Source organism: Rhinolophus sinicus, chromosome 14 (genome assembly GCF_057876585.1).
Source record: "Rhinolophus sinicus isolate RSI-liver-muscle chromosome 14, RSI-T2T, whole genome shotgun sequence".
Taxonomy (NCBI): Eukaryota; Metazoa; Chordata; class Mammalia; order Chiroptera; family Rhinolophidae; genus Rhinolophus; species Rhinolophus sinicus.
Window position 1 is genome coordinate 72,537,445 of NC_142514.1, and position 21,254 is coordinate 72,558,698.

A 21,254-nucleotide genomic window follows, 5' to 3' on the forward strand; every position below is an offset into this window, starting at 1 on the left:
AGGTAGCAATGCAAGGGTGGCGAGAATTGACTATGGCAGGAATGACATCATAAAGATGGTGACATAGTTCATTCCGAACTTTAATCTTTCTCACAAGAAGACCAACTAGAAACTATCTTTAGGCAAGGCATCCTCCTGAAAATCCTAGGACCCTGAGATTGAGGCTGCAGCACTTGGACCACAGAGGCTAAGAAGGACCACAGGGGTAAGAAAAGCTGTTCACTTTGACTGCCTCACCCTTCCCCTAGGCTGGCACAGCCCCACACTGAGCGGGCTTCCCCTGAGCTTTGGTTTCTCCAGTGGGAAAAAGAGAGCCCAAGGTGGGCATCAGCTTTCCCATCATTATGCAACGCTCCCTGTAAGGCCCACTCTGGTCAAGACTCATGGTCTTCACTGCGGGAATCTGCTTGCACAACCACTGGGATCAGATAGAAATGGAGAAAGGGGTCAGGGCTTACAGCAACCAGTGCTCAGTTCTTGGCAGTCTGCATATCTGCTTGCAGCAATGCCAGGGCAGAGATCGCAACCAGTAGCTCTGTCCCTCTGCAAAGCCACACTGTTGGCCCTGTCTTGCCAAAGAGCTTAGTTGGCAGTTTTGTTTGATTTGGGTCTCCAGCCAATGGGCCCATTCTATGGCCTCTCCCAGGAAGGAAAACAAGTTTAAAGTCCTACCCAGCTGCTGAGTATAACCTTTAGTCCCATCCCACTGGGAGGCAAGGTCATAAACACCCACAAGAGCAATAGAGTATATCCTATAGGCTGCCTGAGCAAGGAAGCAAAATTGCAACCCCACCCAACTACTCCGGTTCTGCTCATGGAAGCCTGGGCTGAGATGCTGTGCATTCCTGGAGCAAAAGGCCCAGCAGGGCAGGGAAGCAAACTTGAAGCCATGCCCAGCTGCTAAGCATAGTCTCCTGTCCTGCCTGACCACCAAGTGTAAGAACATTTATATCACCCCAGATAGTTCCCTCATGCTTCTTTCCGGTCAGTACCCATTCCTAATGCTAATCACTTGTGACTTCTCTCTACCTGTTCTTGAAATTCATATACGAGGTTGGACAATTAAATTGGTGAACTCATCCTAGAAAAAGTGCTACATACCTCATTGCTGAATATCACTACGGTCACCTTTGAAGTACTCCCTTTGGGAAGCTGTGCACTGACGCCAGAGCCTAGTTCACTCCTCAAAGCAATTTTGGAACTCTTTTTCTGGAATGGCTATCAGAGCTGTCATCATATTACCCTTGATGTCCTGAAGGTCATCAAAATGTCTTCCTTTCAATATTTCCTTTATCTTCAGGTAAAGAAAGAAGTCATTGGGGGCCAGATCAGATGAGCAGGGAGGGTGTTCCAATACAGTTATTTGTCTACTGACTAAAAACTCCCTCACAGACAGTGCCTGTGAGAGCTGGAGCCGCAAGAGTCATGAATTGTTGGCGAAAGTTCAGGATGTCTAACTTTTTCACGCAGCCTTTTCAGCACTTCCAAATAGTAAACTTGGTTAACTGTTTGTCCAGGTGGTACACATTTATAATGAATAACCTCTCTGATATAAAAAAATAGGTTAGCAACATCGTTGCATCAAGTTTGTGAACTTAATTGTCAGACCTCATACATGGAAAATGTTGGATATACTTAATTTGAGCTATAGGGTATATGATGGATTTGATCTGAGTATGAAAGAGCAAGAGGAGTTATGGCTGACAAGTTGTTGACCCATGTGAATGAAGTTGCTGTTTATTAAGATGGGGAGACTGAGGTAGAAGCCAGTCTTTTTCTATGTGGGAGATGGTGGTTGGTGGGAAGAGGATAATTAACAAAGGTCCCACTTTTGATTTGTTAAATTTATGCTTCCTATTAAATATCTGAGTAGACATACCTACCAGATAGTTGGGTATAAAATTCTAGTTCAGGGTAGGGTCAGAACTTAAAAATAACTTTGAGAGTTAACAACATATGAATGTTATTTAAACATCTAAGATTCAGTGAGATTACCTAGGAAGTGATGTAGACACCCAAAAAAGAAGAGATTGGGGCGCTCCAAAGTTTAAGGGTCAGGAACATGAGGAAGAAACAGCAAAGGAAAAAAGAAGTTGCTAAGTGGAAAACATGATGGTGAGAGGATTTTGCATACAAAGTGAAGAGAGTGTTTCAAGGAAGAGAGAGTTACTGTCTGTGTTAAAGTTCTTTGATAGTATGAGTAAAGCAAGGACTGAGAGGGTACAATTGGTTTTTACGCTGTGGAACATATTCGTATACTTGGAAATAACAGCATCAGTGGAATGGTGAGAAATAAAAGGTGAATGAAGTTCAATAAGAAAATGGGTTGAAAGCAGGGTTATCTTCTGACTAAGGAGGAAATGTTGGAGGTTAGAGGAAAAATGATAAATACTGAGTTATCTAGAATGGAGCTGTATTAATTCATTTTAAAATTATACCCTGGAAGCATGCATGTGATTGCTTGGACTGGCAATTCCAGTAATGTGGATCTACAGTAGAAGGAAGGGTGCAGGCTCCTGGAGTACATCTTCTTATCCTTGGGGACTCTCCCTTGCGGGAGGCTATGCACCAGAGGAGAGAGAGGAGAGCTGGAGCTGAGGGCTGGACCTAAGGACAGTACTGACTGCCACGACCTTATCTAGTGTGTCTTCATCACTCATCATTTTTAATCCATAACTTCTCTCTTCACCTGCAGTGTTGTACCCCTCAATTCATTCTCCGGTGTCAGATTGCAATCTTTCTAAAATGCCAATCTTATTTTGTTGAACTTGTTGTTTAATTCCTCTGAAGCCTCCCTTAGAGATCAGGTTCAGTCTTCTTAGATTAGCATATCTGGTCTTTCACGATCTAGTTCTCTCTTGCCTGACAAAGGCTTCTCTCATACTTTCCCCTGAAAAAATGTACAGTTCCTCAAATGCACTATCTATCGCCTCACATGTCTCTGCACACGCTCTTCCTACTTCCTGATGTTTTGCTTTGAACTTGATTCTCTGCTCCTCATGTACAGTCAAGCATGTGTCCCTTCCTCAGGAATGCCTGCTTTGACTTTCCTAATTTAGATTCAGGTGCAATATCTGTTGCTTACTTTTATCGAAATATATTTTAATGACCTTTTTATATTTTTGTCTTCTCTCTTAGATTATGAGCTCCTGAAAGTCAATGGTTATCTGTCTCTCTGAGTTTTTTTGCTATTCATTTCTGTAGGAATTTAGTCCCCAGCACCTAGCACAGTGCCTGAAATTTAGTAGATGATTGTTAAATAAACAATGTAGATTCATCTAATATATTGCAAGTCATAACTTATTCTGATCATTAAGAAGAAATTTGAATGAGAGTGTGAAAAGATAATCCAAAGAATGGTAGAAATTATTTACAAATCATATATCTGATAAAAGTCTAGAATCTAGCATTTATAAAGAACAGTTACAACTCAACAGTAAAAAGACAACCCAAATTTAAAAATATATATATATTGCAAAGGCAAAAGAAATTCAATAGATATTTATCTGAAGAAGATATAAAAATGGCCAACAAGCATACGTAATGATACTCAACAGCATTGTAGTCATCAGGGAAATGCAAATCAAAACCAAAATTAGATAGCACTTCACATCCACTATGATGACTATAATTTAAAAAATCAGAAAATAACAAGTGTTGGTAAAGATGTAGAGAATTGTTGCCCTAGAAATGTAAAATGTAAAATGCTGATAGAAATTTAAGATGGTGCAGCTGATGTGCAAAATGGTTTTTCAGATCCTCAATGAGTTAAATATAGAATGATAATGTGACCCACCAATTCCACGCCTAGGTATATATCCCAAAGAATTGGAATCAGGAGTTCAAACAAAAATTGTACATGAATATTCATGGCAACACTATTCACAATAACCAAAAGATAGACATAACCCAAATGTCTATCAGTCAAGCAATGGATAAGCAATTGCGGTATGTCCATGCAGTGGAATATTACTCAACCACATAAAAGGAATGAAGTACTGATACATGCTACAATATGAATGAACCTTTAAAAAGTATGCTAAATGGAAGAATCTAGACACAAAAACCCATCTATTGTATGACTGGAAATATATATAGGAAATATTAGGAACTATATGTATAGGAAATATTCAGAATAGGGAAACCAATAAAGAAAGCAGATTAGTGGTTGCCCTGGGCTGGTGGGAGGTGAGAATAGGGAGTGAGCACTTAATAGATATAAAATGTCGGGGTGACGAAGAAGTTCTAGACGTAGATAGTGGTAGTTATTACACAACATTGTGAATGTGCTTAATATCACTAAATTATACATTTTAAAGTTGTTAAAATAATGAATTTTGTTATCTGTATGCACCACAATAAATGAGTTCCTTGCAGTATAGAAATAAAAAGAAACTTGAGATGATATCTTTGTTGAAAAGGGATATTGAGGTAAAGTGTTTTATTTTTTTCTAAAATAAAATAAACTAAGAGAACTACTTATCCAGAATAGTATAGGAAGCTGCTTTCTAATTGAGGTAAACATATATGTTTCTATTTTAGATACTGGAGAATAATTTAGGCGTGAAGAAAGGTGGCCATTGTTTCAATTAAAATTACAGAATTATATAATGTTTTCTCTGATATCTAATTTACATATCTTATGAAAGAAGAAATTGAAACTCCAGGTAAATTGCCATGTGGCCAGTAGCACACAATTACATCATAGTAAATGGCAGAGACTGAAAAAGAAGTAATAATTCAACCTGTATTCAAGTGAAATAAGCACATCTGATTGCAAGCCCTCTTAATTATCATTAGGTCAACTCAAGACCCTTAATACAAGAACAGATTCTAGAACAGAGATGATTTAATATCTCTAATCAACATAAGCAAGTATTATAGTTACAATAGATCTTTTCCAGCCATATTCATGAGTAGTCATCCTAAAAATATCTCCTGACTCAAAACATATACCAAAATACTATGTCAAATATATAATGTATAGCTGAGGTCATATGAAATTATGTAACTTGAAACTCCTAATTAAAAATGTATTTTAAAAGAAAGCATAAACCCACTGGGATAAAGAAAATGGGAGAAGGACCAATAACTTTAATATTTTGGGAACGGGGAAGCATTACACTTGTGATAATGAAATTAACACCCCTTTAAAAAACTGAATTCTAAGTTGGCAGTAGAGAAAGACAAGAAATAACTTTATGTATACTACAGAATCCTGTACCCTAAAAGGCTCACGATTCAGCAGCACCCGGTACCTGGTAATTGAAGTAAATTTGGGGATAAATATATAGAGATTTGTTGAAATCTGTAAGAGAAGCAGTTAGAAGCCCCAAACTTCTTGCCACACTTTGGCAGCAGGCAGGAGGTTTACACAGGGGAGAAGTTATAATAGAGTCTTTGGTTTGGGCAATACCAGGCTCAGTTGAAATTAGGGTAAGTGTTGAAAATATTAAATGCTGAGAACCCAACATTCTTCCCTTTGTCAGCTCTCAGAATGTTGGCAGCTGGGCCCATGCATTCCTAGCAGGTATTACAGGTATTTTGCAGAATCTAACCAGTCAAACAATGTAAAGATATTAACACGTAGGGCTTCCCGATTGTATTGTTTTCTGACTCTGCTGTAACAAAGTACCACAAAATGGTGGCTTAAACAACGGAAATTTATTGCCTCACAGTTCTGGAGGCTAGAAGTCTGAATTCAAGGTTTTGGCAGGGTTGGTTCCCTCTGAGGACTATGGGAGAAAGATTTATTCCAGGTCTCTCTCCTTGGTTTATAGGTGGCCATCTTTTCCCTGTGTCTTCACACATCTTCTTTTCTTCTATTTTTGTCTCTGTCCATATTCCCCTTTTTATAAGGACACCTGTCATATTGGATTAAGGCACACCATAATGACCGCATTTTAACTTGATGACCTCTATAAAGACTCTATCTCCAAATAAGATTACACTATGAGGTACTAGGGTCAGGACTCCAAGATGTCTATTGGGGGTAGACACAATCAACTCATTATGCCAATAAACTTGCCAAAGGTCTGTGAACAAAGTGTTTGATCATCTTATTAATGGCTCACTTTTAAACATAAGTAGACAAAATGGTTGAGAAAATAATTTTGAGGAAACAGATATAAAGAATGAAGGAAATTAAGAAATAATTTTTGGACAGATATGAGAAGACACGAGCAAACAAGAATTGGTATTCTAATTAAGACAGGGCCTAGGAGCAATTTTATTCCTATGTGGGTCTTTTTCATTTTCATTTTTTTAGATCTAACAGCTGAGAAATTTTATACACATAAATAACACACATATATATAAGTAAATGAGAATGTAAGAAACTTCCTTGTAGCTCTTAATTACTTGAACTCCCTCTGTTACATATCCAAAACCACATAAAGATATATCACTAAATTTTTTAAACATAAATTAACTAACAAACGGATTAAATCTTACTAAAATATTGTTCAAAGTTAAGCATTACAAACCATATACCCTGCATAAAGTTATGTTATACAGTCATTAGAGTTATTGACTTCCTCTAAATGAACCACGATGTTTCAAACTATCATTTTGGTACTCAAGGGAATTGTATGATTTGGAGCAGTGTTCCATGGTGAAGTTCCAAATGGTTACACACATTTTCATTTTATTTTATTTTTTATTTTGCTTTAAATTAGCATATAGAAAAATTTGTTATTCTTTGTGTGCAGTTTTGTGAATTTTAGCACAGGTCTGAGGTCATGGCAACACCATGACAGTGAAGAAACAGAATGGTTGCATCAGCCCCTCCCCCCCCGAAAGGTTCTTTGTGCTGCCTTGATGCCTTTGTAGTCACATTCTCCCGCCCACCCCTCACCATACCCTTGGCAAACACTGATCTGGTCTCCATCACTACATATCTGTGTTTTGCAGAATGGTATATAAATGGATTCATATACTATGTAACCTTTTGAGATACGCTTTTTTCCCACTTAGCATAATGCCTTGGAGATTTATATAAATTCATTCCTTTTAGTTGCTGGGTATTCAATTGTATAGATGTACCACCGTTGTTTATCCATTTATCCACTGAGGGACATTTGAGTTGTTTCCAGTTTGGGGCAATCATGAATAGAACTGCTTAAACTTTTATGTGTAGGTTTTTGTGTGAACATAGGTTTTCCTTTCTCTTAGACAAATACACAGGAGTGGGATTGCTAGGTCATATATTAAGCATATGTTTAATGTTTTAAGAAACTGCTGACCCACTTTCCAGAGTGGTTATATAATTTTACATTCACCAGCAGTTCCTGAGAGTTTTCATTGTTCCACGTCTCACTGGCATTTGACATTGTCAGTATTATTTACCTTAGCCATCTTAGTAGGTTCATGTAAAATGAGAAAATGATGATGGTGAAAGGAGAAATAGGAAAGGAGAAACAGCAAGTCACTTCAACCATAAGCACCTTCTTAGGCAAATAACTTCAGAAAAAAATAATGTGGAAGTTGACATGAATTGCTGCCATTTAAAGTACTTATACCATGTTTCCCCAAAAATAAGACATAACCAGAAAATAAGCCCTAGCATGATTTTTCAGGATGATGTCCACTGTACATAAGCCCTAATGTGTCTTTTGGAGCATAAATTAATACAAGACTGGGTCTTATTTTTGGGGAAACATGGTACTAACATGCCACATGGAGACATGTCTATTTCTAAGTGTACCTTTACCAAAGTCTAAAGACCTGCTCATAGAAAAAGCTCATATATATGTGTGTGTGTATATATATATATATATATATATATATATATATATATATATATATGTATATCTATGTCTATATTTATATTTATATTTATATCTATATTATACTTGGACAAGAATGATCATTGTAGTGTTATAATAGCAAAAAACTGAAAATAACCTGAATGCCCATCAACTATAAAACAAATAAAGAAGTTATAGTCTATTCATACAATGAAAAATACTGCCATCATAAAAATGAGTAATCTAGAGCTGTATTTATTAATAGGAATGAATTTCACAACGTTGAACAAAGATGCAAACAATGTTTAAAGCATCATAGCAATTATAAAACATTTAAAAACAAAAGATAATATTGTGAATTATTTAGGAATTCATGTACATACAGTAAAATATAAGTACACGTGTGTAAATTGAAAATAAATAAATAAATGAGTGACTTTTAGTTTCTAGTCCAGTAGGTAAGGAGATTAAAGGTATCCACTCTATTCTAAAAACAAGTAAAAAGCTGAACAAACAGAAAAATTAATAATACTTCTTAGATCCAACAGAGAAATGAAGTCAGGGGAGAAATCGTTGACCCCAAAACTGAGGAAACAGAGAAGCAGATTCAGAGAATCACAGCTTACCAGAGCAGAAAGCCATGAGCAGAAACCTCCTTGAGAACAAGTGTTGGGGGAGGAAAACAGGATCTGAAATTGACGAATTGCTGGAGGCAGTGTGACAACTCTGAGATTAAAAACTCCAGAGGAAACAACCTAGAAGAAATGGATAAATTCCTAGAAACATACAACCTACCAAGACGAAATCATGAATAAGTAGAACATTTAAATAGACTGTTATCTAGTAAAATGATTGAATCAGTAATCAAAAGCTCTCATAAAACAATTGTCCAGGACCAAATGGCTTCACTGGTGAATTCTACCAAACATTCAAAGAACAATTATTATCAATCCTTCTCAAATTCTTCCAAAAAAGTAGAAGATGAGGGAATACTTCCAAACTCATTTTACAAAGCCAACATTACTCTGATATCAAAACAAGTCAAGGATGTCACAAGAACAGAAAATTACAGAAAAATATCCCTAATGGACGTAGATCCAAATATCCTTAAGAAAATATTGGTAAACAGAATTCAACAGCACATTAAAAAGATTATACACCATGATCAAATGGGATTTATTCCAGTCATGCAAGCATGTTTCAACATCCTTAAATCAATCAATATTATATTCCACATTAACAAAACCAGGGGTAAAAATTCATACCATCATCTCAATAGATGCAGGAAAAAAAGCATTTGATAAAATTCTATATCCAGTTATGATAAAATCTCTTAACAAAGTGGGTATAGAGAGAAAGTATCCTAACATAATAAATGCCTTCTATGACAAGCCCACAGCTAACATCATACTCAATGGTGAAAAACTGAAAGCTTTTTCTCTAACATAAGTAACAAGACAAGGATGTCCATGTCCACAATGACCCTTTTATTCAACATAGTGTTAGAACTCCTAGCCAGAGCAATTAGGTAAGAAAAGGAAATAAAAAGGCATCCAAAAAGAAAAGGAAGTAAAATTGTCACTATTTGCAGATGACGTGATATTATGTATAGAAAATCCTAAAGATTCCACCAAAAACTGTTAGAACTAATACATGAATTCAGTAACTTGCAGGATACAAAATCAATATAAAAAAAATTGTTGCATTTCTATACACCAGTAATGAATTATCAGAACAAGAAATTAAGAAAACATTTCTTTTTACAATTGCATCAAAAAGAATAAAACACCTAGGAATAAATTTAACCAAGGAAGTGAAAGACCTGTACACTGAAAACTATAAAATATTGATAAAAGAAAGTGAAGAAGACACAAATAAATGGAAAGATATTTGTGCTCACCAATTCAAAGAATTAATATTGTTCAAATGTCCATACTACTCAAAGCGATCAACAGATTCAATGCAATTCCTACCACAAGTCCAATGGCATTTTTCACAAAAACATAACAGATCCTAACATTTATATGGAACCACTAAAGACTCCAAATAGCCAAAGAAATGTTGAGAAAGAATAAAGTTGGAGGCCACATGCTCCTTGATTTCAATCAAAATTACAAAGCTATGGTAATCAAAACAGTATGGTATTGGCATAAAAACAGACACATAGATCAATGGAAAAGAACAGAGAGACCAGAATTAAACCCACGCAGAAAAGGTCAATTAATTTATGACAGAGGACCCAAAAAAATCTGAAAACATTTATCTGTGAAGATATATGTACCCTTTTGTTCATTGCAGCATTATTTACAATGGCCAAGACATGGAAATAACAAAAGTGTCCTTCAATAGAAGATTGAATAAAGAAAATGTGGTGCATATATACAATGGAATATTACTTGGCCATAAGAAAAGATAAAATACTGCCATTTGCAACAACATGAATGGATCTTGAGATTATCATGCTAAGTGAAATAAGTCAAACAGAAGTTGAGAGCCATATAACTTCACTCACATGTGGGCTCTAAAACTGAAAGCAACAAACCAATAAGACGAGCAAACAAACAAACAAAAATCATAGACATAGACAATAGTTTAGTGGTTATCCAAGGGTATGGGGGAAGGGGGTGATAGAGGAGGGTAAAGGGGGACAAATACATGGTGATAGATGGAGAGCTGACTCTGGGTGGTGAACTCAACATCACAATCAATCAAGTGGTTAGGTGATGTATTATAGAATTGTGTACTTGAAACCTATATAATTTTACTAACCAACGTCACTCCAATAAATTTAATAAAAATTAATTAAAACATTTATGATAGAGGAGCCAAAAATATAAAATAAATGACCATAAAATAGAAACTTTTATTTTTCTTATTCTTAATTGAGTTAACATTTAGTTCAAAATAATATTAGCAACAGTGAATGCCAATGTGTGTATAATGCTATTTAAAAGTGGAATTGGATTAGTTTATACATATATTGAAAATTCTAGAGCAATCATTAAAAAATAGTTTAAAATAGTATTATAATTGATAGGCTAAGAAAGGAGGAAAATTAAATCCTATAAAACACTCAATTAAAAATCACAAAGGCAGAAATAATGTGTAAGACAAATATAGGAACAAAGAACAAGGGCAACAGATAGAAAACTGTAAAGAATATGGTAGGCATTACTCCAATTATATCTATAATTACTTTAAGTATCAATGGTCTAAATACACCAATTAAAAGATCATCAGAGAAGATCAAGCAACAAGAACGTACAATATATCATCTATAAAAAAACCCGACTTTAAATGTGAAGACATGTAAATATGAAGACATATTTAAAGACATAGATAAAAAGTAAAGAGATGAAAGAAAATTATATTGTGCTAACAATCAAAAGGAAGCCAGGTATATTAATTTTAGGTACAGCGGACTTCATAGCAAGAAATGTTATCAGGGATAAAAAGAGCTATTACATCATCATAAAGTAGTCAATATTCCAAGAAGGCATAACAATCCTTAACATGTATGCACCTAAAAGAGAGAGTGTCAAAATATGTGGGGCAACATCTGAGAGAAATGCAAGGAGAAATAGATGAATCCTTTATTATAGTTGGAGACTTTAACATACCTTTATCAGAAATGGACACATTCAGGGGCAGCTGGATGGCTCAACTGGTTAGAGTGAGAGCTCTGAACAACAGGGTTGCCAGTTTGATTCTCCCATGGGCCAGTGTGCTGCACCCTCCACAGCTAGATTGACAATGAGCTGCCGCTGAGCTGCCGGAGGGGCGGCCAGATGGCTCAATTGGTTAGAGCACGAGCTCTCAACAACAAGGTTGCTGGTTCAATTCCTGCATGGGATGGTGGTCTGTGCCCCCTGCAACTAAAGATTGAAAACGGTAACTGGACTTGGAGCTGAGCTGTGCCCTCCACAACTAGATTGAAGGACAATGACTTGACTTGGAGCAGATGGGCCCTGGCGAAACACACTGTTCCCCAATATTCCACAATAAAATTTATTTAAAAATAAAAAAAGAAGAAATGGACACATTCAGAAGGCAGAAAATTAATAAGAACATAGTTGAACTCAACATCATAATCAATCAAGTGGTTATGATTGAGACCTATAGACTGTTCCACACAATAGCAGCAGGATACTCATTCTTCTCAAGTTCACATTAAACATTCACCAAGATAGATCAATTCTTGGCCAAACTACAAAGCTTAACACATTTAAAGAAATAGAAATCATATAATATCTGCTCTCATAACACAATAGAGGTACACTATAAGTGAATAACAGAAGGATAGGTGAAAAATCCCAACATACTTGGAGATTAAAAAACACACTTCAAACAAGGTCAAAGAAGAAACCTCAGAAAAATTAAAAATATTTTAAACTAAATGAAAGAGAAGATACAGCTTATCAAAATTTGTGGGATGCAGTAAAAGCAGTGCTTAGAGGGCAATGTACCAAACTGAATGCAGATATTAGAGAAGAAGAAAAATCTAAAATCATTAATCTAGGCTTCCACCTTAGGAAATTAGAATAAGAAGAACAAATTAAATACAAAATAAGCAGAAGAAAAGAAACAATAAAAATTATAATAGATAACAACATAAATCAAATTAATTTTATTAATGGCAATTAATAGAGAAAATTTTAAAAACAACAACAAAAAAACTGTTTCTTTGTAAAGTTTAGTAAAATCAATAAACTTTTAGCTAGGACAACTAACAAAAAAAGAGAGAAGACACAAATTACCAATATCAAAAATAAAAGAGGGGACATCACTACAGATGCCACTGACATTAAAAGAACAATGGAGGAATACTATGAATAACTCTATGTCTACACATTTGATAACCTAGATCAAATGGACCAATTCCTTGAAAGATACAATCTGCGAAAACTCATGCAAACAGAAATAGACAATTTGAATAAGGTTACATTTATTAAAGAAACTGAATCAATAATTAATAGTCCTCCAAAACAGAAAGATTCAGGCCCAGATTGTTTCAGTGGTGTATTCCATCAAAGATTTAAGGAAGAAATCATACCAGTTCTCTATGATCTGTTTCGGATCACAGTAGTAGAAAAAATGCTTCTATCTATGAGGCCCTTATTACCCTGAAACCAAAATCAAGCAAAGACATTACATGAAAAAAAACAAAAAACAAACAAACAAACAAAAAACCTACAGAGTAATATCTCCCATGAACACTGATGTAAAAATCCTCAACAAAATATTAGCAAATCAAATTCAACATGTATAACAAGAATTATGCACCACGACCAAGTGGGATTTACTCTAGATATGCAAGGCTGATTCAATATTTAAAAATCGTGTGTTAGGTTGTTGCTAATGTAATTGTGGTTTAAAAGGTTAAAAAACAAAATTGCAAAAACTGCAATTAATTTTGCACCAACCTAAAATTCATCACGCTAACAGGTTAATGAAGAAAAATCAATGATTATATCAATAATAGATGCAGAAAAAGTATTTGACAAAATCCAAAATTCATTCATGATAATGACTCTCAGCAAATTAGGAATATGGGCAAATTCCTCAACTTGATAAAGGACATCTACAAAAACCTTCAACAAACATCATAATCAATGGTGAGAAATGCCAAGTTTTCCTGCTAAGATAAGAAACAAGACAAGGATGCCCTTTCTCACCAGTCTTTTTCAACATGATACTGGTAGTCCTATTTAATGCAATAAACATAAAAAGGAAATAGAAGGTATGCTGAATGTGAAGGTAGAAATAAAACTGCCTTTGTTACCAGGTGACATGATCGCCTATGTAAGAAATCCAAAAGACATGGAAGCAACTTAAATGCACATTACTGATTGAAAAAACCTATCTGAGAAGGCTACATGCTGTATGATCCCAACTATATGACATTGTGGAAAAGGCAAAACTGGAAATAGTTAAAAGAATCAGTGGTTTCCAGGGGTTGGGGAAGGAAGGAAAAATAGGCAGAACACAGAGGATATTTAGGGCAGTGAAACTACTCAGTATGATAATACAACGGTGGATACATGTTATTATACATTTGTCACAACACTTAGAATGTACAGCACTAAGAATAAACGCTAAAATAAACTATGGGCTTTGGTGATCACAATGTGTTAGTGTGGGTTCATTGATTGTAACCAATGTACCACTGTGGGGCAGGATGTTGATTGTGGGAGAGGTTATGCATGTGTGGAGACATGGGAACTCATTGTACTTTCCACCCGATTTTGCTGTGAACATAAAACTGCTCTAAAAATAGTTTATTTTAAAAAGTCAATAGATGCTAGTGATTGGTAGTTGTCGCCACGCAACAGCTTAACCGTTTGTTTCCTTGCACCTGAGAAAGGAGAGTCTGTAACATGGATCCTTTCAGGGACTTTGCTAAACCTTTGTTTGCACCTTATGCCTCCCTGTTTGGTCCCATAAAGATGACTGGACAGTCAATGATGAGTAAGATTCCTCACGGAAGGAACAACTCAAGCCAGACGCAGTCACAGTGGGGACCAACAGGAGAACCCACAGGATTCACCAAGGCGGGCACAGCCCCCCACCTTCCTCAGGCTAAGGGAAGCCTCAGCCACTGTGGCTGCATTCCTTCCCAAAACCTTCAAGGGAAGTGATTCAATGAGGTGCTCTCCATCTATTCATATGCATACAGGTTTTTGTCCCTCGGGGAAGTTGAGACTTAAGGTCCAGCTGCCTGCAGGCAAGGGTGATTGACTTAAATTGGTTTCCTATAATGATGTATAGGATTCACAGATCTTGAGATTGACAAGCTTTATCTCCTTTACTTCCTCACCGAACTAATAAAAGCTGATGCAAGGCCGATTTGGGGCTTCCAGTCCTTGAGATTGGGGGTCCCTTAGTCTGCTTAAACTCTATTCATGACTACTGTCTCTTCTTAACCCTGCACCACCCTCCTTGCTCCCCACAACTCTCGTTGAGTGGGACGCAACAGGTAGTAATGTATGAAAATGCAATCATAGACCTGGAGTTGCTACAACTGTAATATTCCTTGAGCTCAGTTGTGAGTACACAGATATTTATTACTTAATTCTTTATGACTTTTTTTGCTTATCTGGAATATTTAATAAATATTAAGTATTTAAAAGTTTAAAAAGATATTCATCTCATCCTTTTTTTAATGCTATCAGCTTTTTTCATGTCTATTCAATAATGCAATCCATTTCAACTCTTCTGTTCTTATACCATATTCCATTTAAGTCTGTAGATCTTAGAACTTCTTTGGAAAAAAGGAAACATTAACTACTGATTACAATTTACAAAGCCGTTGATATTCTTTATTTCTTGAAATATACTTTTATATTTAGAAAGTAACAAATAATAATTCTATGGAATCAACTTTTGTAGTTGACCTTGATGAATTTCAAATGGTGAAAAATAAGTTTCAATAGCTGAATATTCAGCACGTTTATTATAACATGTCTAAATTCTTGGCTAGCTAGTGTTTTATTAGCAAGTGGGTTAGGCCATTAAAACAGATGCTATGATTTACTCAACACAATGGTTTACTGAATTAATTGCAGGCAGTATGCTATTTTTGTCATTTTCTTTATCTGTATACTATAATTTCTATGTGACTTGGATTTCTTTGAGCATGCTTACTTAATAGAAAAAAATAATATATATTGATTAGTTGTGAAAGAGGTAAAATTCCATTTTATCCCAGAAGTATTGATTGCTACTGTGTTTGCCGATTACATACATTTACCCAGAAGCTAATCTCTGAAATTCTTGAGGACAGTGTCTTGTTCAGCCATGTAGTCTCAGCACTCCTCAGAGTGCCCTTTTCCCCCGAAAGCTAACAGTTGCTTGTTGAATGCCTGAATGAAGGAACAAGTGAGTGAAGCTTATTGAAGTGTGTTTTGTAAAAATTCATTTGCTGTGTTTTTACTGCACTATAGTCACAGCTTATGTATAGCTTAATATATTATTCATTTAATTACTTTACCCATTTGAGTGTTTCCTGGTTTCTGCATACTAGTTTTAGATGACCTTTCTTGTTCATATGTATTTCCTAAGTGGCTAATTGCTTAACAATTGTATTAATGTCTTGATGTCATTTACCCATTGTAGACTTGGTTTTAGATGAGGGTGAGCTACAGCTATTTCTAGGGCTGCGGCAATCACAGACAGCCATGGCCCGAGACAGTACTGTGTAAATGCCAACAACATTATTTTAGTACAACAGATGTTTAGATTTATCTGTATCAGATTTGACTGTGAATACATGTTTCCAAGTATAATGAGCTCGAGCAAAAGGATAAAAGCTGTTCTTAAAAGAAAAAAAGAAGGCATTCTGAATCTTTACTGTAAATTATACACCATACAAAATCAGTCCAAATTGTTCAAACCCGTGGACATTCACAGTGTTATTATGCTTTCTGCTCTGAGTACTGTATAATTATCCCAGTTAACGGCAGTTTGTGAGTACTGATCTCCTAAGAAGAGATGCAAGGCTTATAGAACTAAAATCGGTACAGATGCGGGTCCCTGTTTTTGTTCCCTGACTCTGCATGGGAAAAACAACCACTTACTGCCAGGCTTTTATCATTTCCCTAGTTGAGATGTTAAGCTAGATGGATCAAATGGTTGCTTGGTAAATAAGGATTTCAGCAGTGAGCTGTAGGCTGAAGTGTTATATGTGTCTCAAAAGCTAAATTCACTTAATGGGAATGGGCATGAATTTTCCTTACATAATGAAGAAAATTTGTTTATTCCATTGTATCCTTTGCCTTTCTCAGCATGGGAAAATGATTTTTGAAAATACTGTGGGTGTTGTTGATGTTTTATTGTAATTTATTATAGTATCAGAAAATAATGAGGAGAAATAAAAAAACAAACTGATGGGAAAATGGATGACAACTAGGCAAGTCTACAGCCACGTCCCTACCTCTAAGAGGAAATGAGAATGGTGCTTGATTTAAACAAATAAAATGAGTGACTCTGGTTTCAGCAGCACTAACATTGTTAGTTCCCCCTCCCCCGCCTTTTTTCACTGATCAAGAGAAGAAGTGGGGTATCAGGAAGGAACTCACTACAGAGTATATAAAACCTTCTCCCCAGTACATAAACCTCCCTGGTCCAGCGGCTCTTCTGGTTCTTGTAAATCACTCTTCACTCTTAATTGTGTCAATTAACAGTGCCCTGAGTAAGCCACAGGGGCAAAGCTGAGACGTCAGAAAAGGAGGTAAGTATGAGGCAATTCTCTTGACATAATGGAGACTAACCTAAATTACACACTTGATTATAATGCCATTAGTAACCTAAATATCATTACGGCTGATTCATTCCTATCGTAATCATGGGGGAATCCTACAAGTCAGCCTGAAAGAGAACTGGCTCCTCATTTTCTATCATTTCATTTGACACATTCTGCTTTATACATGACAGCAAGTTAAGAATGTGTGGCATTTATAATCCATCTCCAAGGGGTTGCTCTTTTCAACCCAGCCTGAATCAATGTGACCAAAAATCATGGGCATCGAAACACAGTTAAAAGGGGATTGTTAGGAATGAAGCTGTTTTTACCCTGAGCATATTTCTGAGTTAGTTACTCGGTGGTAACTGGAACTAATAGGACAGTTCTCCACCGGCAAAATGAATCTGAGAGCTTGAAGCAGTGACCTAGATAATCCAGGCAAACCGCCCATTTTTGCCTGGAGTGTCAGGAAAATTGCTCTAATTCCCCACTTCACTTTGATAGTGGAAGCCTAGTCAGTTTTCTTCAGTGTCCTATTAAGCTCTGAGCTGCTCTTAGTCCAGAGCAAGGGACTGAGGGTGTCAGCTGGAGCTCATGCTCTGTAGCTCTGGCTTTGATTGCTATTGAACTGGATGGGACTGAAATAATAATTCTGCTGAACTCATGGGAGCCATATGGCCACGTGCTACAGTCCAATCACTCTTGTGTTATTTAAAATGATGCTGTGTGAATAGCAGTAACTGAACACTTCAATCCTGGTCACTCTTTGTTATTTCATGCATTCTATAGATAACTTTTGAGTGTTTATTGCATCCATTACAGTCTGTGCTAGCAGTATGGACATGGTTGTAGTGGAAATGGATCATTTTGGCCACCTATGGGTAGCCCCTGAACATTGTCCATGTGTTTGGGAAATTCCCCAAATTGTTGGCTCCCTGCTTCTCTCTGGGGAATCCATTTACTCACTTTTCTAGCCTCACTTCTCCGTTATGGTACAGGTGATGTTTTGAAGAGGAGGCTCATGAGGCAAAGGACCAAGCAGTGTGTGGGTGACGGCAGCTCTAAATTCCTGAGCAGCAGAGAGTCGAGAGGTACCTTTAAGTGGCCAACTCTATCAGTTGGCAGAAGCTGAAAGTTCTGCACATAGGGAAGCAGCAGTAATATCCCTATTCAAGTAGTTCTGCCATGTGATTTGGAGCATTGGGTTCAGCCATGAAGCCTCTATAAATTTTCACTGTAACCCAGAAGAAACATAAACTACCCAATATACTTTAAAGAAAGCAGTTGTGTTTTTTTTTGAAATAAACTATTCAGAGTTGGTTTCTGTTATTTGAGATAGATAGATATCAAAATCTCTAATTTCAATTATAAAGTGTGATGCTTTGAAAAATTTAGAGGTTTAAAATTTAAAAATTGGTGATTTGTCTCCCCGTATTATATGAGTCAGGGTAATTGATACAACAGACAGGCCCTCAAATCTCAGTGGTTTAAAACAATACAAGTTCAATTCTCAATCACCCCAGACACTGATTCTTGTGGGGTAACTTCCTAAGCTAGTTTCCATTCTAGAGGGGACATAGACCACATTATACAGAACATGTAGCATCCAAAGTCATTCAGGGTGATGGGAAGATAAGGAGAAAGGGACAGAGTATCCCCTAACTGCCTGAGACCAGTGAGATCAGAAATGACTTACTTCCTACTCTCTTGGCCAGGTTTGCTTTCATATGTCCAACCTAACTTCCAGAAAGGCTGGGGAGCATAGAGAAGCACAGAGGCATTCGTAAGCCTGAACAGCTTCTGATAATCTATCCTTTCATCACTCAACATTCAGTCACTCTCTTCCCACACACACCCCTCCCCAAGGGGCACAGCCCAAAATCCTGTTGATATTCAACTTCTAATTAAGGTATTTTGACAACACGCAAAATGAAAATTTTCAGATAAAAACACTTTTGGGGAGTATAAAATGTCATTAATTGTGGTGCTTTGTAACACATTGAGTCTCTCTTCTTTGTGCTATACTGGCCTAGGAATAGTCCTCACTTGGAATTGTTCTGTGTGATAAAAAGAAGTAGGGGTGGGAGAGTGTATGTTTTTACTCAATCATCGTATATACATATCTGTAGTTGAATGCAGGGAGGACCACACACAGGACATATAAAGAAATTTGATGTGGCACAGGATATTTACTTCTGAACACAGCAATTAATCACTTAGGACAGCCAAATTAACCTAGCCAGGGGATGTTAAGAATACACTGGACCTAAAAAAAAAAGACAGAAGAAAGAAACGGGAAAGTTATGTGACTTCCTCGTGTTGGATGAAATACTCTAATCAAAAGTAGGCCTAAATAGAATGTTAGGAAGGCCCCTTTATGTCAGAGCCCTTCCCACCTTGACATTGGACTGTAGAGTATGGTTAAGGTAGTGTGCATGGCTGGGGAACAGTTATTCAATGAATGTGGTATGAGACATAAGATTAAATGTTTTAAAATTTATCAAAATATCAAGTCATTTGATCTATGGCATATATTGATTTTCAAGTGTTTGGGAATTTAAAACAACAACAGCCACATTTATTATTGAGGGGGAAAAAGTAGCTTTAAATATAATTATAAAGAGAAGTAGTACTTCCATGTTTTTAATTTGTACACATTCAGCAATATTTTGAGGAACTTGCTTGCTGTTCAAATACCAGTTGATCTCTCTGTTCTATACTTATTTATTTAATTAAAAATGCAATCTAGATGAACAGATTGTATCAATTACAAAGAGAATTTGACTCTTGAGAAGCTTACTCTGCAGTTTGAAATTAAAGTCCAAAATGTCTTCAGTAAAATGAGCACTCTGATAGAGCTTGTCAAATCTATATGAATTTAATATGTATTTACTAAATGTTGACTGTGATTGTCTGACTAACCCAGATGTCTTCTGAAATAGTATTATTTCTCTTTTCCCAGTCTGTCACTCTGAATCTTATCTGTTTGCCTACTTATCAGTGCATGTGCGTAATAGAAATTGGCAGTTAAATGTTATAAAATATCCATGTTTCTGTTAATTCAAAGCCATTTTTTTTTGCTTCTATTAAAAAAAATTAATATGTTCATTTTCATTTCATAGTAATGTGGAGAACACATGTGTTTCTTTCAAGCTCTATGAAACTAATATATCTTTAGGATCTATTTTCTGATAAACCTGAATAAACAGTCAGGCTGTTTTGAAAGAGTAACAATAATATAGTGCTAACTTGTGCCTACCAAACAATGGAGACACAAAGAAAAAAGATTGAAAGGAACATAAAAGGATGTCCCCTTGAATTCTGTGGCAGCTATGTCTCCAGGCTAGGGTTAATTTTGAAGTAGAAGAGTAACAAAATAGTCATTCCATGTTAAGCCAGTAAATGGAATTGCTAGAATGGCAGTTTCTGTCATTTTTTTCTTTCCTGATTAACAGGAGGGCAGAATCCTGGAGCAGTTCATAGTTGCCATCTTCTTATCTCCAGGTGGTTGCCAGAGTTATGCAATTGATGTTCTTGCCTAACAGTTCTGATAACACTAGAGTATCACAGGCCTTTGCAGGGCAGCCCCTGCAGTGACACCTTGCCCAACCCATCGCTTTGTGCAGACTGGGTGGGTACCCAGCTGGGGTCCCAGGAAGGAGCAAGGTTCCTCCTCAGCAAAGAAGCCCAGGGGGCTGTCCCCATTCTTTGAGCCCAAAGATGTTGCAGATGCCTCCCCCACTGGTGGTGGCCTCTCTCTGTTGCAATTTTACCTGATTTTTGTTTCTCACCCTTGTGTAAGGCAATGGGGTGGGGGGTGCTGGTGCTTTCTTTCTTTCTCTTTATCCTGTGAGAAACTCAGTTCTCACGAACTACGGAGAATAATTACCCATTGTCAACATGGGTAACATATTTCCTCCTCTTCCTGTGAGAGGCATACCGTCCATCTGCAACAATCAGGTTGCCCTTTAGGAACAACTGCTGTTTATATTTCCTAGCAGACTCCATGTGTTGTTAGAGTCTGTGTTTATCCAAATCTTGATTTTTAAAATGTCCCCTGAATAACTGATTATTCTGTGATGACACTGAGTTTTGTGTTTCTTTTTTCCCCTACAACATTTACTTGAAGTATCACTTCCAAGAGTTTCTAAAACAGTTCTAATTTAATTTTCAACTATTAATAAATCCTAATAAATTATTATTTTCTAGAGGTTAAGTACATTTGTCTAAGATTTTGGGTTGTTTACCTGAAAAATAAGATTCAA